This window comes from Henckelia pumila, chromosome 1 (assembly GCF_033568475.1).
Source record: "Henckelia pumila isolate YLH828 chromosome 1, ASM3356847v2, whole genome shotgun sequence".
Lineage (NCBI taxonomy): Eukaryota > Viridiplantae > Streptophyta > Magnoliopsida > Lamiales > Gesneriaceae > Henckelia > Henckelia pumila.
This window is the reverse complement of record NC_133120.1, coordinates 59,834,157-59,860,805: the sequence shown is the minus strand read 5'-3', so window position 1 is coordinate 59,860,805 and position 26,649 is coordinate 59,834,157.

Sequence of the window (26,649 nt, the reverse complement as noted above, 5' to 3'; positions counted from 1 at the left end):
GATACACAGAAAAGACTGGACGTGAGCTCTAAGCTCAATACGAAAGCACGGGTAAAACATACAATTATGATGCATGCAAATGATAGGGTATCCATATCTGGGATAACTGTATACAACTGCTCAGTAATGGCGCCTAGGAAATGAGTGGTACAACCCGGGGAGCAAACCCTGTGTACACTGCTCATTCCTATCGGACATAGACCATGTCTTACAGATGCCAGTGCCGGCTAACCCGTCGGTAGCGGGGCGCTCAACATCAACCGTCCGAACAAGGCTGAGCGGCCCTACATGGCTCATCTCAAAGGATGAACAGACACAATATGATATGCACATGCTGCATAATAATATGACACACAAATGCAACATATAAGCATGCAAAACCCGTTGGCTATCTCAGTCAGTACTTACGTACCTTTCTACAGGCAGTCCTAGCAGTCCCACTCTAGGTTCTAAGCCTATCATCAACTCTACAATGCAAATACCCATGCATCATTAATTAAGCTCTAAAAGCCTTAACTAAGTTATTTCATACTCCTAAATAATATAAGGAGACCATAGGTATACCTGCGTCCGTCGTCAGCCCGCTGATGACAATTGCCTCAAAACTAGGCCACAGCTCCGCTACGACGCATGGATCGCTATGCCACTTCCTGAATCCCAATAGAATGCCTGGATTTCCCTAGATCTGAGTTAGAAGGCTAAGTAATCGAGAGAGAAGAGAGGAGAGAGGTGCAAGAAATGAATTCTCGGACTCTCTATTTATAGACAAGGAACGTTGCGTCCGTTCTGCCTGACGAACGTTGCTTTTGATCCCCATCGTTGCTTTCGATGTCCCATCAAGTGCGTAAGCAATGACGTAATATTTTTGACATCACGGATGACATCACTGCCAGAACGTTGCTTTCGTTCATGAACGTTGCTTCCGTTCTTGGTCACCCTTCGGGCCATTTCCGATCATTCTGAATCAATTTTTGAAGTCCGTTAATCCAACAGAGACTTCCTTAATCATGTATTAATAAATCAAAACATGATCACCCGATTAATTACTCATTAATCATTAATTCTGGATACGGGTCACTACACAGACCAAGTTCATTTAAATTAGATTAAGCTTAATTCAGATGTTTGCCATTAATTTATTTAACACCAAAACTTATAATTGATTTCCCAAAAATTTCTTCCTTTTCGATGTTTGACAAAAGTTACAAAACTAAGCTGTAATGACCCGTATCCATAATTAATGATTAATGAGTAATTAATCGTGTGATCATGTTTTGATTTATTAATACATGATTAAGGAAGTCTCTGTTGGATTAACGGACTTCAGAAATTGATTCAAAATGATCGAAAATGGCCCGAAAGGTGACCAAGAACGGCTACAACGTTCATGAACGGAAGCAACGTTCTGGCAGTGATTTCATCGATGATGTCAAAAATATTACGTCATTGCTTACGCACTTGATGGGACATCGGAAGCAACGATGGGGATCAGAAGCAATGTTCGTCAGGCAGAACGGACGCAACGTTGAGGAACGGACGTTCCGTTCCGTGTCTATAAATAGAGGGTCCGAGAATTCATTTCTTGCACCTCTTTCCCCTCTTCTCTCTCGATTCTTTAGCCTTCTAACTCAGATCTAGGGAAATCTAGGCATCCTATGGGGATTCCGGAAGTGGCATAGCGATCCAGGCGTCGTAGCGGAGCTGTGGCCTAGTTTTGAGGCAATTGTCATCAACGGGCTGACGACGGACGCAGGTATAGCTATGGTCTCCTTAAATTATTTAGGAGTATGCGATAGCTTAGTTAAAGCTTTTTGAGCTTAATTAATGATTCATGGGTATTTTCATTGTAGAGTTGATGATAGGCTTGGAACCTAGAGTGGGACTGCTAGGACTGCCTGTAGAAAGGTACGTAAGTACTGACTGAGATAGCCAGCGGGTTTTGCATGCTTATATGTTGCATTTGTGTGTCCTATTATTATGTGGCATGTGCATATCATATTGTGCATGTACATCTTTTGAGATGAGCTATGGAGGGCCGCTCAGCCCTGTTCGGACGGTTGATGTCGAGCGCCCCACTACCGACGGGTTAGCCGGAACTGGAATCTGTAAGACACGGTCTACGTCCGATAGGAATGAGCAGTGTACACAAGGTTTGCTCCCTGGGTTGTACCACTCATTTACTAGGAACCATTACTGAGCAGTTGTATACAGTTATCCCAGATATGGATACCCTGTCATGTGCATGCATCATATTTGTATTTTTTACCCGTGCTTTCGTATTGAGCTTAGAGCTCACGTCCAGTCTTTTCTGTGTATCTGGACACCCCATTTGACGGGGCAGTTGTAGGTGCAAGATTGAGCACCAGGAGCTTGGAGTATCCATTGATCAGTGAAGACAGCAGGATTAGCTGTAGGTTTTGCCCTTTAGGCTTATTCATTCGGTTGGGTTGTATAATCGAATTTGTTTAACCGGTTGTATTCTGCCGGTGTGCTTTTATTTAAGTCTTCCGCAGCGATTTATTTTAATGCATGCTTAATTATGCTCTTAACTCTGATTAGGTAGTGGATCCGTGTAGGGTCGCTACATTTATTGGTATCAGAGCGCATGCATGCATGAGACTTGGGATATAGTATTAAGACTTTGGGTTATCCTTATAGGATTGATGAGACCTTGGAAGAGGTGATGATGTGGCGATTAGTTTTCCTAGAGACTATCATCATCGGCAGGATTTCTGAAGATTTGGCTTATGGGATACCAGCAAGTGCGGACAGGAGTGATGGATCGTGTCCGAGCGTTTGAGATTTCTACTCATGTGGATCCTAGCTTTGGATCGAGTACCGAATGCCAGAGGCAGTGGCAGATGATTGGTGGGGACTTACTTGATGCTTGCATCTGTATCATCCGTACCATGATGACACTACTCTGAAGATTCTCCAGTCGTAGTTGGAGAGATTGTCAGATAGACCTTCACCAGGAAATGCCTCGAGTGTCTAAGGCATGACAGGTTTCGAGCGTAAGGTCATTAAACTCATGCAGAACATAGTTTTGCCGGTATGCTTGTATCGATGCGTTCGGTAGGCAAACGAGAAACTTCATGTTCAAAAGCATGATTTGGTTACAAGAAGAATGCTGACGGTAGATCGTGAGCAGAAGAGGTCGACTGACAGGCACTGACGCAGAGCATAGCTGGTTAGCGAGCTCAAGTTATTCCTCTAGAAGTCTTGGCAGGACGAGATACCGAGAGGATTGGTCGGTAGTATGCTTGTATCCATGCGTGTGTCGATTAGAAGCTTCATGCTCAAGAAACGAAGACTTGTACGATGATTTAAAAAACTGTAGTGTTGTAGTTGTAAACAGTATTTCAGTTGTAATGAATCATCATACTTTGGTTGTATCATTTCAAGTTCGGTTGTATAGTTCATTGTATTTTAAATACTGTAATTGTATTACATGGAATTGTAATAAAATAGAATTGTACATAACTTGAAGCAATGATACATGTTTCATTTATCCAGCAATTCGTGGATGATTGCATGATTGTGCAAAAGGTTGGCGTGGTTTTAGTTGATTAGTGTTCAACTATTGTAGCTCATGGGATTTGAGTGGGCCGACTGTGACTATTTGACTTGTGATTAGTCTAGGTGTTTTCCTAGGATTGACCTAGTTAGTCAGAAGACTAAGATAGTGTCAGCGATGAGTGGACTCATCTAGAGGCATAAGAATATTGTTTGATTTAGAACATTGGACTTTGTTCTAGGTTGTTTCCTTTGAATGGTAGGCTGTCTGAACTTCGTTAGGTTGAGACTTGGGATGATGGGTTTTCATCAAGATGCCAGGTCCAGTATATGCCGAGAGTTGTGGACTATGACCAAGACTAGACGTGATGGGACGCGACCCTATGCCGGTATTACTCTGGGAGTCTTTGTACTTCAGAGGTTACCTGGGAGCCTTCGTGCTTCAGGATTGGAGGTGGGAAGGCTATTCAGTCTAGGGATTTGGTAGCAGTCACAACAGGGTATGACCTTGTATTAGATATCAGGTTTAATATCGATGTTTCGATATCGTCTGGTGTGCCAGAGATATAGTTTGAGTGTTCTGCTATGGAAACCAGTCTGGGAGGGATTTCCTTGACGAGTGTGTATTTTGAGCAGATAATTTCTAACCTTTGGGTTACTGCTAGACGTGTGGATCTAGTAAGTGGACGGATTTCTACCACCGATGACTAGGGGTTGTCATCAGAGTTGTGGTTAGAGTTTTTTTGTGATAGGAGTTATCCAAGAACTTGGATGGGATGTTGTTTTGAGACTTTGAATCGAATACGAGGACTACTCCATGATGATTGACTTCATCAGTATTGGATTATATCAGATGTTGAGGATTGTACATGACTATTTGAGATATGAGGGAAGCGTGGCCTATGACCGTGAAGCATTGGTGGTTGTCCAAGTGGGTTATCGTGGTAAACTACCTTAGTCTTAAATTGTTGTACAGTCTTAACAAGGAATATGATCAGGGGAGTGTTCGAAGATTGTGGAAATCTTTGGGATTCGTTAGTTATTATTTTAGGACTTGACGAGCCGTGGTGTTCATTCTGAATGAACGAGGAAAGGATAGTGAGTCCAGTGTTTGCGCTAAGTACTGTCTGATATTTTCAGAGGTTGAGCGTAGGATTTTTCAGGGGATGGAAATGGACTTAGTTTATCTTGATGTTTGCCTTGAGTGAACAAGACAGCGATTAGTAGTGCTGATGTGGCACGAGATTTGTGCTAATGACTACTAGTGGCTATTGGCTAACTCTGTCAGAGTTAGGTTGATTAAGTTTAGTGTACGAGGCAGCTGTCAGTATTAAGGCATGAGATTGTGTCGATAGGCTACTAATAGCTATTTTCTGGTTATCAAGTATGGGTGTGTTGAAACCAGAGCAATTTGGGTATTCCAAGTATTTGGAAATAGTTCTTTGCGGCAGCTGAGTCATGGTTATTGATTGAGCCATGGAGGTTTAGATGATCAGTGGTTGTCTGATCGAACGTGTGCGAGCTTCAGTAGTTCGACGAGATTGATAAGGTAATCCAATCAGTGATGATTTGGATATAGCAATCGAGAAATACTTGGGATAGTATTTTGTCGCTTAGTGCTTGGGAGATGAGTACTTGGTACAATCTCAGAGCATTTGACACTTTGGATGATTTAGAGTCTCTAGGATTGCCAGAGATGGATATTTTGAGATTTCTGCTAATCGGGAACGATTGCAATTGGACTTGTATTATCAAGTTAAGCGATAACTTGACAAAAGAGACAAGAAAGGGAATTGGTAGTTCCCAAGATAGTGTTTTCGTGTTTAGGAGAAGTCGAAATTGATCCAATCAATTTCTTAGTGATAACAATGGTCAGGAGAGGATAATGATGTTGTTTCATGTAAGAGTTGTCCACCGAAAAGATATTGAGGATGTCAACAGAACATTTCGAAGAAGTGTTCCTCTGAGGACATCTATGTATATCGTTGTGTTTGGATCCGACGAGTAGTTGAAAATGCTAATGGACATTAGCAAGGGAACATTAGTTGTCTGATCGTGAGGTATGACATTAGCTGAGATCTAGTTCTCGAGATCCAGCAGGTTGTGTAACTAATATTTCAGCGAGTGATGTACGATATATCTGAAGTGATTGAGATAGTCAAGGATTGACTTAGTAGCCAATGAGGTTTGCCTTTAGGGATCAAAGATTTTGCAAGATCGTGATGGATCGAATTTGTTCTTTCGAGTCAGTGAGTCACATCCATGCAGACTGTTTGTCAAAGATATTGCGTTTTAGCAATGAACGACAATCAGAGGTGTTTTGTGTGACAAGTTACTTCGAGCATAAGTGTTTCCCCGGAGTGACTAGGGAATAGATGAATTAGTCCTTTTAGCGCTAAGACTGATGCCTTCAGAAAAATGAGCGATTTGACTATTGAGAATCTGTTGGGATTTAGTTTCCAAAATATTTATATTCAACCGTGGTAAGTTGGGACGAGCGATGATGATATCATCAGAGACTCCGAGTTGAGTTATACCAGACGCATGTAACTGTCGAGTGTCGAGACGGAACAGGAAGCGTTTCCATATGTCTGTGTACTGTGGAATGTCCCAGTCGAGCATATTGGTGGGAGCTTGCCTTAGTCTTGATGTGTGCACAGTGATGCGAGTATGTATAACTAGCAAGAGGATGTCTAACGATTGAATTCATGAGGTGTAATAACTTCTATTGCAGTGTATGCGTGGTTACACAGGCCAATGGCTAGGAGATGACTTAGCGCCATTATTGGCGAGCGATGATAGTTTTCATCAAGGCATAGTTAGACCTGGCCATGGGCCGGTTCCGGTCTGGTTCCGGGTCAGAACCGCCGGGTCCAGGTTGGTATTTTACCAACCCTTAACTGGCCCTCCCTTGGCCGATTCCGGTCCGGGTTGGTGAACCGGCGGTTCCGGTCTGGGTCCGGTTAACCGCCGGTTCCGGGTCCGGGTCAACCCTTGCTTTTTTAAAAAAAATAATAATTTTTTTAAAAATTTTTTTACAATTAAACTTTTAAAAACTCTATCAAATATTTTATTATCTCAATAAAAAATATATAAATTTATTAAATAAAAATATATACATTTAAACTTTTAACATCTTCTAATATTATATTTATTCAATAAAAAATATATGACATTTCAACTTTCAACATTTTATATTAAAAACTATGTCTATCTCAATTAAAAAAAATATTATATTTATTAAATAAAAAATATATTACATTTCTTATATTAAAAATTATATATATTTTAATAAAAAATTTATTACATTTATTCAATAAAAAATATATTATATTTCAACTTTCAACATCTTATATTAAAAACTATACATATCTCAATAAAAAATCTATTACATTTCAATTTAAACATCTTGTATACAAATTTTATTACATTTAATTATTTTCAATCACAATTTAATATCAAATGATCTATTGGCCTAGTGGCAAGAGTGATGCCTCAATACCAATTGGTCTTGGGTTCAAATCCAACATGATGTGTAGGTTTTAAATATAATATTTAAAATTTTAACAAAATAATAAATATATTATTTAAAAATAGGCCAACCCGCCGGGTTGACCCAAGTCAACCCGCCGGTTCGGACCCGAGTCAGAACCGCCGGGTCGACAGGTTTCAAAGGGAAAAACCATGACCGGACCGGCCAGTCACGGTTTCGGGTCAAACCCGTTGACCCGATTAACCGGCCCGTTGACCACGGGCCGGTTCCGTGTCGGGTTCGGGTTTGACCCGGCCCTTGGCCAGGTCTAGGCATAGTGTTGAGTTATACTGAGAAACGTGAACTATGATTCGCACTGGACATGGTATTGGATTCCAGTATTGCTTGGGAAGCTTATTTGCTTCGGTAGAGCATGAGAAGGATGACCAGTCTAGGTAATCGTGATAAGCAATTATATTGAAGTATGACTTTGTGGCAACTAGATTCTCTTGTGGAGAAATTTGGGCTTTGTTGTGTCGGCACGGTGTTGGGATTGGTGTTTCCTGACTAGAGGTGTTGAGCACCGAGAACTTTTGGAACCATTAGATGTTTAGATTCGGTTAGTGATTCGACGAATACAGTACACCAGTCAGGTTATGACTTGGTCTTCTTCAGTCTAATATATCCCTTGGGATGATGATCTCGATCAAGTGGGTGTTGGTATCTTTTGTGATCAGAGAGATCGTGGTCAGTATGGAAGACGTATCAGTGTTGTGATACATTAGTGCCAAGGAAGTTTGAATGTCAACCAGCAGCGCAGTAATCTTCAGTTGGGAGGATGTTAATGCGATTCAGCATTAATGGAGCTTGCAGGGAATTTGACAAAAGTCTGAGTGTGTCGAGAGATATTTCGACCAAACACTCGAGCAAGGGTTTCTAGTACGTTCTCAAGGTTTTACCCTAGATTTCGAGGAAGAAATCTTTTAAGGCGGGGAGAATGTAGTGACCCGTATTCAGAATTAATGATTAATGAGTAATTAATCATGTGATCATGTTTTGATTTATTAATACATGATTAAGGAAGTCTTTGTTGGATTAACGGACTTCAGAAATTGATTCAGAATGATCAGAAATGGCCTGAAGGGTGACTAAGAACGGAAGCAACGTTCTGGCAGTGATGTCATCCGTGATGTCAAAAATATTACGTCATTGCTTACGAACTTGATGGGACATCGGAAGCAACGATGGGGATCGGAAGCAATGTTCATTAGGCAGAACGGACGCAACGTTGAGGAACGGACGTTCCGTTCCGTGTCTATAAATAGAGGGTCTGAGAATTCATTTCTTGCACCTCTTTCCCCTCTTCACTCTCGATTCCTTAGCCTTCTAACTCAGATCTAGGGAAATCTAGGCATCCTATTGGGATTCCGGAAGTGGCATAGCGATCCAGGCGTCGTAGCGGAGCTGTGGCCTAGTTTTGAGGCAATTGTCATCAGCGGGCTGACGACGGATGCAGGTATAGCTATGGTCTCCTTAAATTATTTAGGAGTATGCGATAGCTTAGTTAAGGCTTTTAGAGCCTAATTAATGATGCATGGGTATTTGCATTGTAGAGTTGATGATAGGCTTGGAACCTAGAGTGGGACTGCTAGGACTGCCTGTAGAAAGGTACGTAAGTACTGACTGAGATAGCCAGCGGGTTTTGCATGTTTATATGTTGTATTTGTGTGTCATATTATTATGCGGCATGTGCATATCATATTGTTCCTGTACATTTTTTGAGATGAGCTATGGAGGGCCGCTCAGCCCTGTTCGGACGGTTGATGTCTAGCGCCCCGCTACCGACGGGTTAGCCGGCACTGACATCTGTAAGACATGGTCTACGTCCAATAGGAATGAGCAGTGTACACAGGGTTTGCTCCCCGGGTTTTACCACTCATTTCCTAGGCGCCATTACTGAGCAGTTGTATACAGTTATCCCAGATATGGATACCCTATCATGTGCATGCATCATATTTGTATGTTTTACCCATGCTTTGGTATTGAGCTTAGAGCTCACATCCAGTATTTTCTGTGTATCTGGACATCCCATTCGACGGGGAAGTTGTAGGTGCAGGATTGAGCACCAGGAGCTTGGAGTAGCCAGTGATCAGTGAAGACAGCAGGATTAGCTGTAGGTTTTGCCCTTTAGGCTTATTCATTCGATTGAGTTGTATAATCGAATTTGTTTAACCGATTGTATTCTGCCGGTCTGCTTTTATTTAAGTATTCCTCAGGGATTTATTTTAATGCATGCTTAATTATGCTCTTAACTCTGATTAGGTAGTGGATCCGGGTAGGGTCGCTACAGCAGTATCTCAAACTCTGCTGAACTAAATAAACTGAAATGACAATGTGATAGATAAACTGGAATATCTGAATACACTGTGTAGATAAAATAAGAAACAATAAATCAATAGAAATCAATTTTAATCTGGAAGTCTTCACTTTATTATCTATCTCTTCTATCTCTCTTCCCCCTTTTTGTCACTAACACCCGGGGTAAGAGCTAATGTTCCACTGTACATTCCATTGAAGTTCACCGCAGTTTTTATTTGATTAGAAATGATATTTGTCTGAGCAGTCAACTGAGTGTGAACGGAATCAATTTTTTCATTTAGACTGTTGTAGGCAAGATTCAATTTCTCGAAAATATGCTTTTGAGAGATGATCAGCTGATTGATAGATTTGTTCTTCATATTGTCTATTTTGACAAATAAAATTTGAATCTCCTTTGTCATCATTGCTCTTGCAGCCACAAAAGTACTAGCCTTTCTCCATGAAGCCAAAAAGCCAATCATATACCGTGATTTTAAGGCTTCCAACATTTTGTTGGACTCGGTAAGTCGATTTTCTTCTTTATATTTCTACGTCAAAAATGTGATGCTTATATATATATATATATATATATATATATATATCCATAAACAATTTTGCTATCCTTCCCACTCATCGTGCCCACCTAATGTGTCCACCATGAGGTGGCACTCAACTATTGGATGTGATGAATTGTGCGTCCAATAGTTGAGTGCTACCTCATGGTGGGCACATTAGGTGGGCACGGTGGGTGGGCAGGATAGCAAAACTCTTTATATATATATATATATATAAAATGAATATCTAATGTTCCAGAATCACGCAGCAAATCTCTTGGATTTTTGGCTGGCCGATCGATGGTCCAGGAGGTGATCACTCTCACATTTACACCCGTGTTGTGGGCACAAAATGAAGGTGTTTGGTTAACTCGTGCCCGGAAACGCAGCGGATATTTTAAAAATTTAACAAAAAGAGATCCGAGCACTTGTGTAGTATTCAAAAATTAAACAACCTTAGAGTGCTTAGAATTTTACCTATCAATCTCAAAGATTGATTTATGGCTCCAACCAAGTTGATAAACAACTAGGCTCTTGAAGTGGTAGACACTATCTACAAGCTTTCAAGAGCACACCTTGCTCAAAATGGATTCAACACTTCAAGTCTCCGAATTAGGTCCCCGACTAGACGATCTAGATCCGCTCTAAATATGCACTAGAATATTTAGAGAATTTTGCATTGAGATTTTCCTTTTCTTCTTCCACAAAAATTGAAAGAAAACTTGGAGGAATATCTAATGGAGTGTTCGGCCACTTCCTTGAATGGAATGGAGTGGAATGTGTGTATATATTATTCATAATAATATATTAATGGTCAAGGATTAATGGATACAATTAAACATGCATGGAAAAAATCAAGACTTGCATGGAAAATTGTAAACCATCTTCCAACCCTTCAAATTCCATCACAAACACACACACACACACAGATATATATATATATATATATATATATATATATATATATATTTAAATGGTATTTGACTATTTTAATTAAATTATTAAACCTAAACCCATTTAAGTTTAATCAATTAATTAAATTCAACTTGAACTCATTCAAGTACACTAGTAACAATAATTATATAACACTATTTTATTTGAGCTCTACAAGACTCAATAGTGTTTAATTATTTGTACATTAAAATGTCTACTAGTGTTAAATTAATTCAACACTTGAATTAATTAACTAAGTTCAAAATAATAGTTTAGAAAATCATTATTTTCATAAACTAATTATTTTAAGTCAACTTTTAATCTTGGAACACATTAGAAAATTAAACGTTAATTATTCCATTCATTCTCCAATTTAGAAGTCAAACTTCTAATTTATTTTACTTATAAACTCCTTTATAAGTTGTTCAACACATTGAACTTATTTCAATCTCAACGGGATCTAGAAAGCTAGTACTTGTGTGACCCTCAATGGTTGACTGATATAACTAGCAGTGAGTTTACATCTCCATGTGATTTGGAATCAACAAGTCTCTTATATGAGCATACCCTATATAGCTCCATTTTTATTGATCAACATTTTGATAATAAGAACGTCAGAAAACTCAAGTCTGATAGTACCCAACCAGTCATGTAAACGTCTAGCAGTATCGCTTACATGACTCCCTAGGTATCAAATGATAGTGCCTGCAAGAACCAATCAATTATGGTTAGTGTACAGTACGGTCCCTTCAACTCATATATCCCGATCGATTCGACAACCATTGGTTTATCGAGAGTTGTCATTGAATCGATAACTATGTGTCATGCCGTAGTTGCATCGAAGGTGTAATTCAAGAAACCCCTGTCTTAATTACCACCTACTCTGATCAGAGATTTCAAGATACGCATGAATGAGATCACATAGGATATCCATACCCGTAGGTAAGCGGTGAATCCCCGACTACAATGCATTGACTCCTATATGTTTCGTCACAACACCCAACATTGCCACCTGATGACCCCAGATGAGTCGGTAAACAAGTCAAAGTGAAGCACTAGCATATAGTGTCTCCATGTTATCCCGGGTCATAAGGACTAGTGGTGTACAACCATAAACTAGGACTTCTCCACTCGATAAGTGAGAACCACTTGGAAAGTCCTTTAGGGAGGGTTGTTCAGTGCACTATACAAGGAGCACCTATTTGCATGCTTGGACATCTCCATGTCTCCTACCAATGAAACATGGTACTCACATCGCAAATACTAGTATCAAGCTCGAGCGGCATTTATCCTTCTTTATGGCGGCTGAATCGACTAGAAACAATTTAGAATATACAGTATTCCAAATATGAGTTTCATGATAGTCATCACATGACTATCTCATATTCTTTCTACTATTTGTATATTCAAGGGCTTTATCTATGCAGCTAGCATGGGTATAAAGATAAAGATGTGCCAAATTAAATAATGTCAAATATTATTAAAATAAATATTGTCATACAAGAGTTCTCTCAAAGACCATCAGCCAACACAATGGCTCGACGGGCACCTACTCTAACAATCTCCCACTTGCACTAGAGCCAACTACCCATATTCTTCAAACTCATTGATTCGCGATGCTTTTCGAACAATGGTCCTGGTAAAGGCTTAGTTAGTGGATCAACAACATTATATGCGGAGGCGACTCTGTCTAACAAGACATCTCCTCGTTCCACAATTTTCCGGATGATGTGGTATTTTCTCAGTACATGTTTGGATTTCTGATGAGACCTTGGTTCTTTTGCCTGAGCAACGGCACCAGTGTTGTCGCAGTACACCGGGACTGGATCAACTCCATTAGAAATAACGCCCAACTCTTGGACGAAATTCCTAATCCAAACAGCATCCTTTGCAGCATCGGATGCAGCAATATATTCTACCTCAGTGGTTGAATCCGCAGTGCTGTTTTGCTTGGAACTCTTCCAACAAACAGCAGCACCATTGAGCATGAATACAAAACCGGAAGTTGACTTCGAATCATCAACATCGCTTTGGAACCTAGAGTCGGTATAGCCTTCCAATTTTAGTTCTTCACCCTCATAAACCAAGAACATATTCTTAGTCCTTCTCAAATACTTGAGAATGTCTTTCACAGCTTTCCAGTGTGGAAGACCAGGGTTCGATTGATATCTACTTATAACACTTAGTGCAAAGGCCACGTCAGGACGTGTAGATATCATCGCATACATGATACTACCAATTGCAGATGCATATGGAATGCGTGTCATCGTCTCTATCTCTGCATCATTCTTGGGAGACATGGACTTGGATAGAGACATGCCTTGACACATTGGTAGATGTCCTCTCTTAGACTCATCCATCGAGAACCTCTTCACGATGGTATCAATGTATGTGGACTGGGTGAGACCAAGCAATCTTTTCGATCTATCCCGATAGATTTGTATTCCCAATACAAAAGATGCTTCACCCAAATCCTTCATTGAGAACATACTCGATAACCATACTTTAGTTGATTGCAACATTCCTACATCATTCCCAATGAGTAGAATGTCATCAACATAAAGTACCAGGAATGTCACAGCACTCCCACTGACCTTCTTATACACACATGGTTCCTCAGGATTCTTAGTAAACCCAAACTCTTTGATTGTACCATCAAATATGAGGTTCCAACTCCTAGATGCCTGTTTGAGACCATAAATAGATCTCTGAAGTTTGCATACTTTATGCTCACTTTCGATAGATGTGAACCCTTCAGGTTGAGACATATAAATTTCTTCCTTAATATCCCCATTAAGAAAAGCTGTCTTCACATCCATCTGCCATATTTCATAGTCATACCATGCGGCAATGGCAAACATTATCCTAATAGACTTGAACATTGCGACTGGAGAAAAAGTTTCTTCAAAGTCAACTTCTTGTCTTTGAGTATAACCTTTTGCTACCAATCAAGCCTTGAAGGTCACCACCTTCCCATCCGTCCCAAGCTTCCTCTTGTAAATCCATTTACACCCTATAGGAACAATTCCTTCAGGTGGATCCACAAGATTCCACACTTGGTTCGAATACATGGAATTCATCTCAGATTCCATTGCTTCAAGCCACTTGGATGAATCGGCATCAGACAATGCTTCCTTGAAGGTCCTTGGATCACATCCATGGTCAGGCTCATCTTGGCCCTCTTCAAGAAGCAGACCATACCTCATAGGTGGTCTCGAGATCCTCTCGGATCTTCTAGGAACTTGTATCTCCTCTCTTGGCTGTTCGGGTGTGGGTTCCACAATCGTGGGTGTTTCTCAAACTTCTTCGAGTTCTATCATCTCCCATTTTCTATCCAATAGAAATTCCTTCTCCAAGAAGGTTGCATTCCTAGAAACAAACACCTTTGTTTCTTTTGGATGATAAAAATAATATCCAATCGAATTCTTTGGATATCCCACAAAGTAGCATAAAATGGATCGAGCATCCAATTTATCTCCCACTGTCTGTTTCACATAAGCAAGGCACCCCCATATTCTAAGATAAGAATACTTTGGAGGTTTTCCCATCCATATCTCATATGGTGTCTTATCAACTGCCTTTGAATGGACATTGTTCAACAACAGTGCCGCTGTATCAAGCGCATATCCCCAAAAGGATGACGGCAACTTCGTGAACCCCATCATAGACCGAACCATGTCCATTAAAGTCCGGTTACGACGTTCCGAAACACCATTCAACTGAGGTGTACCAGGAGGAGTCCACTGGGAGAGAATCCCATTCTCCTTAAGATACTCTTGGAATTCAGCACTCAAGTACTCACCACCTCGATCCGATCGAAGTGCCTTGATGCTTCGTCCCAATTGTTTCTCCACTTCATTTCTGAATTCTTTGAACATTTCAAAAGCTTCAGATTTGTATTTCATAAAATACACATACCCGTACCTAGAGAAGTCATCGGTAAAGGTAATGAAGTAAGAATGTCCGTGCTTAGTGGTGATGCTAAGTGGACCACACACATCTGTATGGATCAAATCCAACAGTCCCTTGGCTCGCTCCACATGGCCCTTAAAGGGAATTTTGGTCATCTTTCTTTTTAGACAGGGTTCACATGTAGTAAGAGAATTAATATCAGACATATCAAACATGTCTTCTCCCACTAGCATGTTCATTCTTCTAAAAGATATATGACCTAATCGAGCATGCCACAAGTGTGCTGGATTTAGAGTATCTTGTTTTCTTTTGGATGTTGTTGATATCTCTTGGACATTATACATAGGAATATCTTTCAATTTTAAATTATAGAGATCGTTTTCCAATTGTCCTGTACCAATTAAACATTCATTCTTGTAAATATTGCAAACACCTTTGCCAAATAAACAAGAATATCCATCTTTATCAAGCATAGAAATGGAAACAATGTTTTTCACCAAATCTAGTACAAACAAAACATCTCTCAAACATAACTTAAAATCATTGTCCAACAATAAGTAAACATCTCCAATAGCTTTGGCAGCAACTCTTGCCCCATTTTCCATCCTCAAGAAGGTCTCACCATCCCTAAGTCTCCTACTTCTTGCCATCACCTGCAAATCATTACAGAGATGTGAGCCACAGCCGGTATCTAATACCCAAGAAGAAGAGTTAAGTGAAATGTTTACTTCAATGTAGAACATACCTTTTCCAGAACTATTCTGGTCAAGATATTCTTTGCAATTACGCTTCCAATGTCCAGGTTTCTTGCAATTATGACAGACGTCATTAGTCTTGTTAGCCTTAACTGGTGTGGCTACCACAACGGGACTCGGAGCTTGCCTCTTCAAGGGAACATTCTTTTTGGGAGCATGGAAAGAACGCTTCTTTCCCTTTCCACGTGGTCTATTCTTTGAACCAGATGAAAATCCCACATAAAGAACCGGCTTCTCTTTCTTGATTGTGGATTCAAACGTAACAAGCATGTTAACCAACTCCTCAAGGATTGGATCTAACTTGTTCATGTTGAAATTCACCACAAAAGGATCAAATGAGCTAGACAGTGACAAGAGCAACACGTCTGTGGTCAACTCAGTTGGTAGCACAAGATCCATGCTAACGAGTTTCTCCACGAGCCCAATCAACTTCAGGTCATGCTCATGGACCGAAGCCCCATCTCGCATGCGCAAAGTGATTAGCTCCTTGACAATCGCATGTCGAAGTGGGCGTGTTTGTTCACCAAAGAGTTCTTTGAGATGCAAATGAATGTCAGCAGCATGCTTTGCACTCTCAAAACGTCGCTGAAGCTCATCATTCATAGAAGCCTGCATATAACACTTGGCTTTCAAGTCATGGTCACACCAATCCTTGTAAGTCTGTAGCTCTTCAGGGCTACAATCAGTCGGAGCCTTATCAGGGGGCGACTCATTAAGTGTATATGCAATCCTCTCTGAGTTCAAGACGATTTTCAGATTTCTTAGCCAATCGAGGTAATTTGGACCGATCAGTAAATGTTTGTCGAGTATTGTAGATAGCGGATTGCGAATTGATGACATTGTCAAAAACTTTGTACTGAAATATAATAACAGATAAATGTCAATGACTATTTTAAAATATTTAATAAGATATAAAGTATGGACTTTAACTTTATAAATATTTACTCCCACTGTTTTGACATTTTTACTACCCTCTAGTAAAAACGGGAAACTCCTTTCCTCAGTAGGTACATAAGGTCCAATTAGCCAATCATGATCCCGAATAATATCAACCAATCACGATTTCTAAAAGGTAGTTTCCAATTGCATCTGCATGCAACTCTTACGTAAACTTTTGTCTCACGCTTGATTAGGACCCAATAATATAACGTCGTTCATCTTTACGTGTCAAGCCTTACCCATCAATATCGAACCTTAATGGATGGTCGCCATGAGTTCCCCCAATAATATGAGCCGAAGTCATGGGAGTTCCACGTAGTTCACATCACCATGTCAATGGATGTCACAGCTTTCCGGCATCCAAGCCCCCCCAATAATATGAGTCGAGCATTGAATACGGGTAGCGTTCGTCATGCATCCATTGTCGATGGAAGACATGAAAATTATAAACAAATTTATAATTCCCCTTTTCGGGCTTGATATAAATTTTGAATCTAATTCAAAATGAGGGTTTTTAATTTTGAAAAGGTCTCATCATTAATTTTTTTTTAAAATCGCCATGTTTGATCGTATGTTTGCCGGATTCATACAACTTTGTTATTATAAAATAATAACGCACATACTTATTAACAAGGATGATCAATCGTCCCAAAACTATTCGGCCCGTGTGAGCCAAACACGGGCCTAGGTCCAATCCTAGGTAATGCACGGGATGCAAATGCAACAATTACATAAGCTTCCAATATTTACATGTCTTGGATCTTCATAATTCATCATGGCCCACCATCTTCCAATCTTGAAATTCCACTATCAAATATTTTACATTAAAATATCCATGAAAATAGGGATACATCTCATGGGGTGGGAACGGGCCATAAACCAAGCCCACTTTATAATTTGATAATTATTACAACCATTCAACACAAAATATCCTAGCATACACCTAGCAAATTGGTCTTGGGCTTTTGATCATCCTTCATGCACAATATCACATATCATACACCATCAATTAATTATCTCAATAATCAATTGATCAAATATTATATATCTTGGTCCAATCACTAACCACCAGAATTATAAAACAAATTAACAAAATAAACAAACAACTTTGTTTACTTTCAAATTAATTTATTTATAATTGAATTTCTTGTAAATCACAATTTACTATAAATAATCAAAGTCACACTTTAACTATTTATTTTATGAGAAAAATCACATATTATAAAGTTTAAATTTTTCATAAAAATCAACTATAATATATTTAACAATTTAGGGCCTATGACACATGATATTCCAAAACACCTTTTGAAAAACTCAAGTAGTCATAGTCGTCACCGAAACTCCGTCGCCGGATTCCGGCCAAATTTTTTTTTATTTTTATTAAAAACAGCCCCAAAATTGATAGATATTGATTTTCCCATGCGGTTAGAAATTGACCTCAATATAATATCCATCAAATACTACACAAAAGAGTAACCTAGGCTCTGATACCACTGAAGGTGTTCGGTTAACTCGTGCCCGAAAACGCAGCGGATATTTTAAAAATTTAATAAAAAGAGATCCGAGCACTTGTGTAGTATTCAAAAATTAAACAACCATAGGGTGTTTAGAATTTTACCTATCAATCTCAAAGATTGATTTATGGCTCCAACCAAGTTGATAAACAACTAGGCTCTTGAAGTGGTAGACACTATCTACAAGCTTTCAAGAGTACACCTTGCTCAAAATGGATTCAACACTTCAAGCCTCCGAATTAGGTCCACGACTAGACGATCTAGATCCGCTCTAAATATGCACTAGAATATTTAGAGAATTTTGCATTGAAATTTTCCTTTTCTTCTTCCACAAAAATTGAAAGAAAACTTGGAGGAATATCTAATGGAGTGTTCGGCCACTTCCTTGAATGGAATGGAGTGGAATGTGTGTATATATTATTCATAATAATATATTAATGGTCAAGAATTAATGGATACAATTAAACATGCATGAAAAAAAACAAGACTTGCATGAAAAATTATAAACCATCTTCCAACCCTTCAAATTCCATCACAAACACACATATATATATATATATATATATCATATATATATATATACACGTTTATATATACATATATAAATATATATATATTTAAATGGTATTTGAACTTATTTTAATTAAATTATTAAACCTAAACCCATTTAAGTTTAATCAATTAATTAAATTCAACTTAAACTCATTCAAGTACACTAGTAACAATAATTATATAACACTATTTTATTTGAGCTCTACAAGACTCAATAGTGTTTAATTATTTGTACATTAAAATGTCTACTAGTGTTAAATTAATTCAACGCTTGAATTAATTAACTAAGTTCAAAATAATAGTTTAGAAAATCATTATTTTCATAAACTAATTATTTTAAGTCAACTTTTAATCTTGGAACACATTCACAAATTAAAAGTTACTTATTCCATTCATTCTCCAATTTAGAAGTCAAACTTCTAATTTATTTTACTTATAAACTCCTTTATAAGTTGTTCAACACATTGAACTTATTTCAATCTCAACGGGATCTAGAAAGCAAGTACTTGTGTGACCCTCAATGGTTCACTGATACAACTAGCAGTGGGTTCACATCTTCATGTGATTCGGGATCAACAAGTTCCTTATATGAGCATACCCTATATAGCTCCATTTTTATTGATCAACACATTGATAATAAGAACGTCAGAAAACTCAAGTCTGATAGTACCCAACCAGTCATGTAAACGTCTAGCAGCATCACTTACATGACTCCCTAGGTATCAAATGATAGTGCCTGCAAGAACCAATCAATTAGGGTTAGCGTTCAATACGGTCCCTTCAACTCATATATCCCGACCGATTCGACAACCATTGGTTTATCGAGAGTTGTCATTGAATCGATAACTATGTTTCATGTCGTAGTTGCATCGAAGGTGTAATTCAAGAAACCCCTTTCTTAATTACCACCTACTCTGATCAAAGATTTCAAGCTACGCATGCATGAGATCACATAGGATATCCATACCCGTAGGTAAGCGGTGAATCCCCGACTACAATGCATTGACTCCTATATGTTTCGTCACAACACCCAACATTGCCACCTGATGACCCCAGATGAGTCGGTAAACAAGTCAAAGTGAAGCACTAGCATATAGAGTCTCCATGTTGTCCCGGGTCATAAGGACTAGTGGTGTACAACCATAAACTAGGACTTCTCCACTCGATAAGTGAGAACCACTTGGAAAGTCCTTTAGAGATGGTTGTTCAGTGCACTCTACAAGGAGCACCTATTTGCATGCTTGGACATCTTCATGTCCCCTACCAATGAAACATGGTACTCACATCGCAAATACTAGTCTCAAGCTCGAGCGGCCTTTATCCTTCTTTATGACGGCTGAATCGACTAGGAACAGTTTAGAATATACAGTATTCCAAATATGAGTTTCATGATAGTCATCACATGACCATCTCATATTCTTTCTACTATTTGTATATTCAAGGGTTTTATCTATGCAGCTAGCATGGGTATAAAGATAAAGATGTGCCAAATTAAATAATGTCAAATATTATTAAAATAAAGATTGTCATACAAGAGTTCTCTCAAGGACCATCAGCCAACACAATGGTTCGACGGGCACCTACTCTAACACAAAAGGTTACGCCCCACCCGATTCATCATGGCTGATAATTTACATTAATATATGGCTTGTAGTACACATGATACATCCAAAAAATATATATACTCGTTTTTGTATCATAGACATAAAATAATTAAGTCGTTATGATGTTTTGCATAGGTCATTTGAGAGCAGCAAGTGATATACAATTTTGGAGTCGCGTTGTTGGAGCTTCTCATTGGTCGAAAATCACTCTACAAAAAGCCCTCGTCATGAGTCATGACTACCAAAATGCAACACCCTTACTTTCGAGGAACTGCGCAACTCGCGAACCCCCTGTCGTGACTACCAACTATGCAACACCATATCAAGTTGATTTGTGGGCTGTTGATATCTTATATTCGAAGCTTAGAATAGCTTTTGAGCCAATCCTTTGTCCAGTGGCAATATGAGAGGTTCATCGCCATTGCTACCATGCAAGAACCGTGGATAGCTACTGTTTGGATTCCAGTTTGTTTAGTTTTGATTTTGGAAGAATTTTAGTCCAGTTACATTTCAATTCCATTTATTGATTTTAGTAGGCAGTCTAGAAGTGAGTTTTGATCTTTTCGATGTAATTAATTTTCATCAATTTCATCACATCTGTTAGAATCTATTATCCAAAAGCAATAAATTGTGTGTACTTTTTCAACGGAAAATAAAGCACACGGTTGTTGGATATCTGAATCGATCTACAAGCAAGTTCCTCGAACAAATCTCATGAACAATAATTTGTTATTTTTGCGGTCGTCGAAATATTAATAGAATATTTCGATCACGTGTACACCTTAAACCCTTAAAGATTCTGGCGATGCTCCAAGAATTACCATATAGATAATATTTGGTTATGTGTATTATTCATTGTATCTGCCAACTAGGGACTACCTATATTTATAGGACACCTAGTATGGTCTGACTAGAATTCTACTTCACTTCAAACTGCGGATGCACTTTGATATATTGAATATTCTATATCAAATAATATATTATGAGATAATATTATTGATATATCTAGTCTTTTAATTGTGGTATAAGTAAAATATCAAACATATTAAAAGATCACAATAATATTCAATAACATCATTATTGATGTATTATTGGTTTAACGTTGTGGTTCAACATTTGGAAGCCGTCAAGTTATATTTAGACGAGCCTATAATTTATGTCAGATTAGTTTACTGAGATATTTTGGCAATTGTCGTTATTGTGATGAATTATCATTTCAAATTATGAAGTTTGAGAATTTTAATTCGTTGAGTTTGGAATTTTGGAAAATAATTCATCTTTGAGGATGTTAGAATAATAGTTGAATTATTTTAGTTACTTGCTCATAGATACTGTCCATACCACTCATATCTATTAATACCGAGGATACGACATGGTTCTGGAAACACGACGACAAAGAGAATTATTTTGTTCGGAGAAAATATGGGGAGACAATCGATCTCTTTAATTCTCATGAAAATAAATCTAATTTATCGGGATCAGAGTAGTGGAACTTCATTTGGAACTTATCAATACCTCCTAAGATAAGAGTGTTCTTGTGGAGTATTGTGTGCATGATATTATTTCCTAGTCGCTCAACTTGTCGAGGCACCATGTTCTTGTGGATGGTTTCTTTCCTGTATGCTATTTTGTCTTAGACACAGCTTTGCATGCATGTGAGTCTATGAGACTGATCTGGAAAGGGACATAGTTGTAGCCAATTAAAAAACAAGCACGCTTGTTGACCTCTCCTGCGGATGAAAGGAGCAATGAAGGTTAATTTTGCTACAGATACAGGCTGAATTGGATCCATAAAGAGGGACCGGATCGCCACCATACCCAATTAAATTGGTGCCACAACCTGCTCTGGGCTTTTCATGAGGTCTCTAATGGCATGAACATATGGAATCAAATGATGGATGTGTGAAGTGCGCCAGAATCACCAAGTATCTTGACTAGATAGACTTAACTTTAAGTCGATGGTTGCGTTAATGTGGGAAAGGGCTGTTTGGCATCAGACTTCAGGTCAAATATCTCAGGCCAAGGAGAACTCTGAGCAGTGGCAGAAGGACTTGTGTGTCAGGGAAATAAGGAAGGGTAAATTGGTGTTAAGTCCCTGGACCCAAACATAAATACAAGATCAGTCTTTGTCAGAAAAAATTTGTTTAAACTTCCTAGGCCCACATGTTTTTTTATCGAATGAAAGTCGGTACAAAATATTAAAAATATGGTACAAATACATGATATTCAAGCACTAATTGTCAAGGCCAAACAAAAAAAATTAGATTTTGAGTATAAAATCTGAACATCTTTATTATTTTGAAATTGCAACATATGTTTTCAAACATATGTTGCAAGCTCAAAAGTCATATATTTATACCAGATTCAACATATTTGGTACTCAAATATCATATATTAGTACCATATTTTCAATGTTACCGATTTCCATCCAAATAAGATAAATGTGTCATTAATATCAATATTTTTTAGTACTAAAAAATCATATATTTGTACTAGATCTAATACATTTGATACTCAAATATCATATATTAGTACCACATTTCTAATATTTTGTACCGATTTATATCCAAAGAAGACAAATGTGTCATTAATATCAATATTTGCTTACATATTTGAGTACTCAAAAATCATATATAAGTACCAGATTTAAAACAGTTGATACTCAAATATCATGTATTCCTACCATATTTTCAATATTTTGTACCGACTTTCATCCGAGAAAAAACTGTGTGCCCAGGGAGTTTAAACAACTTTTTTTTTTTTTTTCTGACAGAGACTAATAATGTATTTATATTTGGGTGTAGAGACTGAACACCAAATTACCGAATAAGGAAAGACCAATTTTCATATCGTATCAAACTCATTGTCAACTATGCGAGAAGTTATAGGCCTGATTGAGAATTTGAATTATGCTGGTGCAATGGCTGAAGAGATTCACATACTTATGGAAGCTTTACAAGTGAGGGAGGACGGTGCCGTTTTGGGGTTTTTCTAAAAAAATTCAAACCGAATTGTCATATGCGGTCGGTTAGTATTTTTAAAAATAATAGCGATTTTACTTATAGAATTAGTTTTACGATTTTAAAAAAAATTAAGAAAAATGGTGCGAAGCAATTCGGTTCGAACAGTTAGACCAGTTTACAAAATTTTTTTGACCACCCCTACTCCCTACCTTGTTGCATCTTTTCCTTCTTCTTCTCACCCTCCTTTTGTTTGGATGCTTGAATTTTTTTACTTTCGTTGGAAAACTCTCGTAACCTCTTAGCTTTTTGAATTAATAAATAATAATTTTTTCATAAAAAGTATAAAATTTAATATATATATATATATATTATAGATTATTATTAAATTAAAACTAAATAAAGAAAATATTATGTAAAATATAAAGATGGATGGAGAGCAAGAATAACTATTCGCTCTAAAATGGATGAAATGACTATTTTTATTGAAAACAATTTATCATTTCAATATCATATCAAGCAATAGTACAAAAAATGATATGAGAATGTTCATTTTATTCTCTTTTACCAACATATCCTGTAGATTGTTGTTCTCCATTTCTTTTTAATTGAATAATATAATTGATTGAAATAGATTTGTTTGTTTTTTTAAGTAAAAAAGATATGTGATAATTTTTAAAATAAGAGTAAAACATCACTTGATTAGTTTAGTTTATAGTAGTTTTACTTTTTCTTTATGATAAATACTTGCACAAAAAATTAGGAACTTGCTGGAATTTCTTTCATGATGTTTACGCGTGAAAATGACGAAAGAAAAAGGTTTCATGTGCGAGTTGGAGAGAGGAGGGCAAATTAGTAAAAATAATATCTACGGAGCGGGAACAAATAAATAGGTTGTGTTAGAGGGTGGGAAAAAAATTTTCGACACACAGAAATTGACAACAAAATTGTATTTGCTTTTGGAGATTTTAGGACAATTTACCCAAGAAAAAATCAGTTTAAAATGAATAAATTGAATAGAAAGAAGACAAAAGATAACTAATGAAACTTTATAAAATAATCAACAGGAGAGCTCAAAAAAAGTTATATGTATGTTTATGTCCTGAGGATCAGTTACATATTTTTAATTTTGATATAACTTATCATAGAATTTTTAAAATTTTATTAATAATTTTTTGATAAATACTAATCTATTCTATTCTATTCTATCTTATAATGTATGAGTATCCTAAAAAAACTGTTTTTAATATTTTTAATGAATATATACTAAAATGCCCCTACTATTAGTAAGCTAAATTAAAAGAGTTAAAAGAGAATAAAACTAACAAATTTCAATTTCAAAAAACCAAATTTACTTCCCATCAACCACCTTCTGATTTCACCTTTTTTCCATATTTTTTTTTAATTTTGACATTGGCATTTTATTCCTTCAAAATCAAATTTAAATTTTATGTCAGTAAAATTAGGGCCCGTTTAATACGTGTGATGGGATAACTAAGAGATTGATAATTTGGTGGATAATAGGTGGATAATTTAAATATGATGTAGTTATGTATTGTTTGGTGAGAATGATTAATTTATGCATGTTTGTATATATTTTGTTTGGTGCAAATGATAAACTTATAGATAGATATTGTTAAATCACAAAGTACCTAAAATGCCCTTACTTCCACGGTAAGCCCTTCTCAAATGTATTTTTAATTCTTTATCAGAACCCATCTTCCTTCCTCTTCATTTTCCCCCTTCAACTCGTGCATTTTCCATGGAGAAAACAAAATAGCTTGTAAAGGTTGGATCTGACGCGTCTTCGCCGAACTTTGAAGGGTAAGGAATTCCATTTATTACCTTCTGTATAGATATCCATTATTTGCTACTCTGATTTGATGCGCCTTTGGTGATTTTGCAAATCGCCAAATTTTTTTTTAAAATGTTTGGAATGTCTGTGAATTCGACATTTATAGATGTTGAAGGTGAAGTGAAAATTAAAGTTGAACACATATTCTTCAGTTCGTGTTAATTTTGTAGGTAGAATTATTTTGGGAATGTCTTTTTCTCAATTTCCACCGGTGATTGATACTGGAAACACAAGACACACACCCCCATATATGAGTTTGAGGTCAATTTCACAGTATACAAGAAATTCCTGGTTGAAGGACAACACTTGTAATTTGACAGTATGGCTGTTTCAAGTGACCTTCTCTATCAATACTTATGTTTCTTCACCCTATATCATACTATGTTCAGCTGTCCACTTCTTGAAAAAATGCACTAGATTTTAGATTTTTTAAAATTTATATGTATACATATCCAATTTTTTAACAAACCTTTGATCAAATAAAATAACTTGCAACTTGTAGTGACTTTGTGAAGAATCTGAAGAACACTTTCAATAAAAGGTGTCATTTGTGTATTCATGTGCTTTTACATCTAAGCTATTTTATAATTTCCATTTCTGCAGGTGTTAAAATTCTCAGAATACTCAAAATCAAATAGTGAGTAAACTCCAGCGTCGATTTGAAATGGTGATTTTTTCAATTTGCACTTGGTACCATATTTCAATACAAAATTGTATTGTCTTTGCTTCTTAATTTTGCCATAATCCTCCCGTGACAGGGCAAGACATATGTTGTGTTCAAAAGATGGAACCCCGGAATTTATTGTACATGGGAGGAAGCAGAGTTGGAGGTTACTGGTTTTTCACACAATGTGCACAAGTCTTATCCTACTAGAGATGAAGTATTGAAGGCTTACACTAAGTACAACCAAAAGAGCCAACCATTCCATGCTCCTTCTGCACCCATCCACAATGCATCCAGTTCAACGGCAAATTCAAGTGCAAGTAATCCGTCTGAATCTATGAACTTAGGCCAACTTATATAAGCACAGATATAGTTGATGAACGAGAAGCGCCAACTTTCGTTAAGGGTTGCAGAGATAAATGAGGCAATCGAGAAAAAGTTGCGTTCGTTTAAATTGCACTAGGATGCAAAGTAGCTTTGCGTGGACTGTTTTCATGTTGTTTGGTTGCTGAAAACAAAACCAAAAGTATTTTCATTAATGTTGTGGGTGACAAATTTTCTCATTCAGTTTTATGTATGGTTAATATCCACTAGTTGATGAACTTGTAATTATGTGCTTCATGTTAACAAGTTTGTACGACTAATAAGAGATTGATTTTGTTATGATAATATAAAAAATACTGTATTTCAATGTCCAAGAAAACTGATGAACCAGTTTAAGTTTCCTTTGGGTGGATATCATTATTGAGTTTACAGAAGTGCAGAAAATGATAGAAAGAAGTGATGCACAACCACCTGATAAATGGAATTATATTGAACTGCAGGCCAAGTCTAGTTATAATAACCATATACCAATTAACAAACAGTGGTTTAGCAAATAATTTATCTCCTCATTTGTATTAAGAATCATATACTTTCGGCACTTCAAATCCCCCATTTATGAAACTAGATGTTGTCTACCAGTAACACAGACTACCACACCAAAACAACAAATAAAGCAATTTAAACATCAAAACTAAACAGATTTGAAAATTTTGAACATATCTATTCTGTTTTGTGTT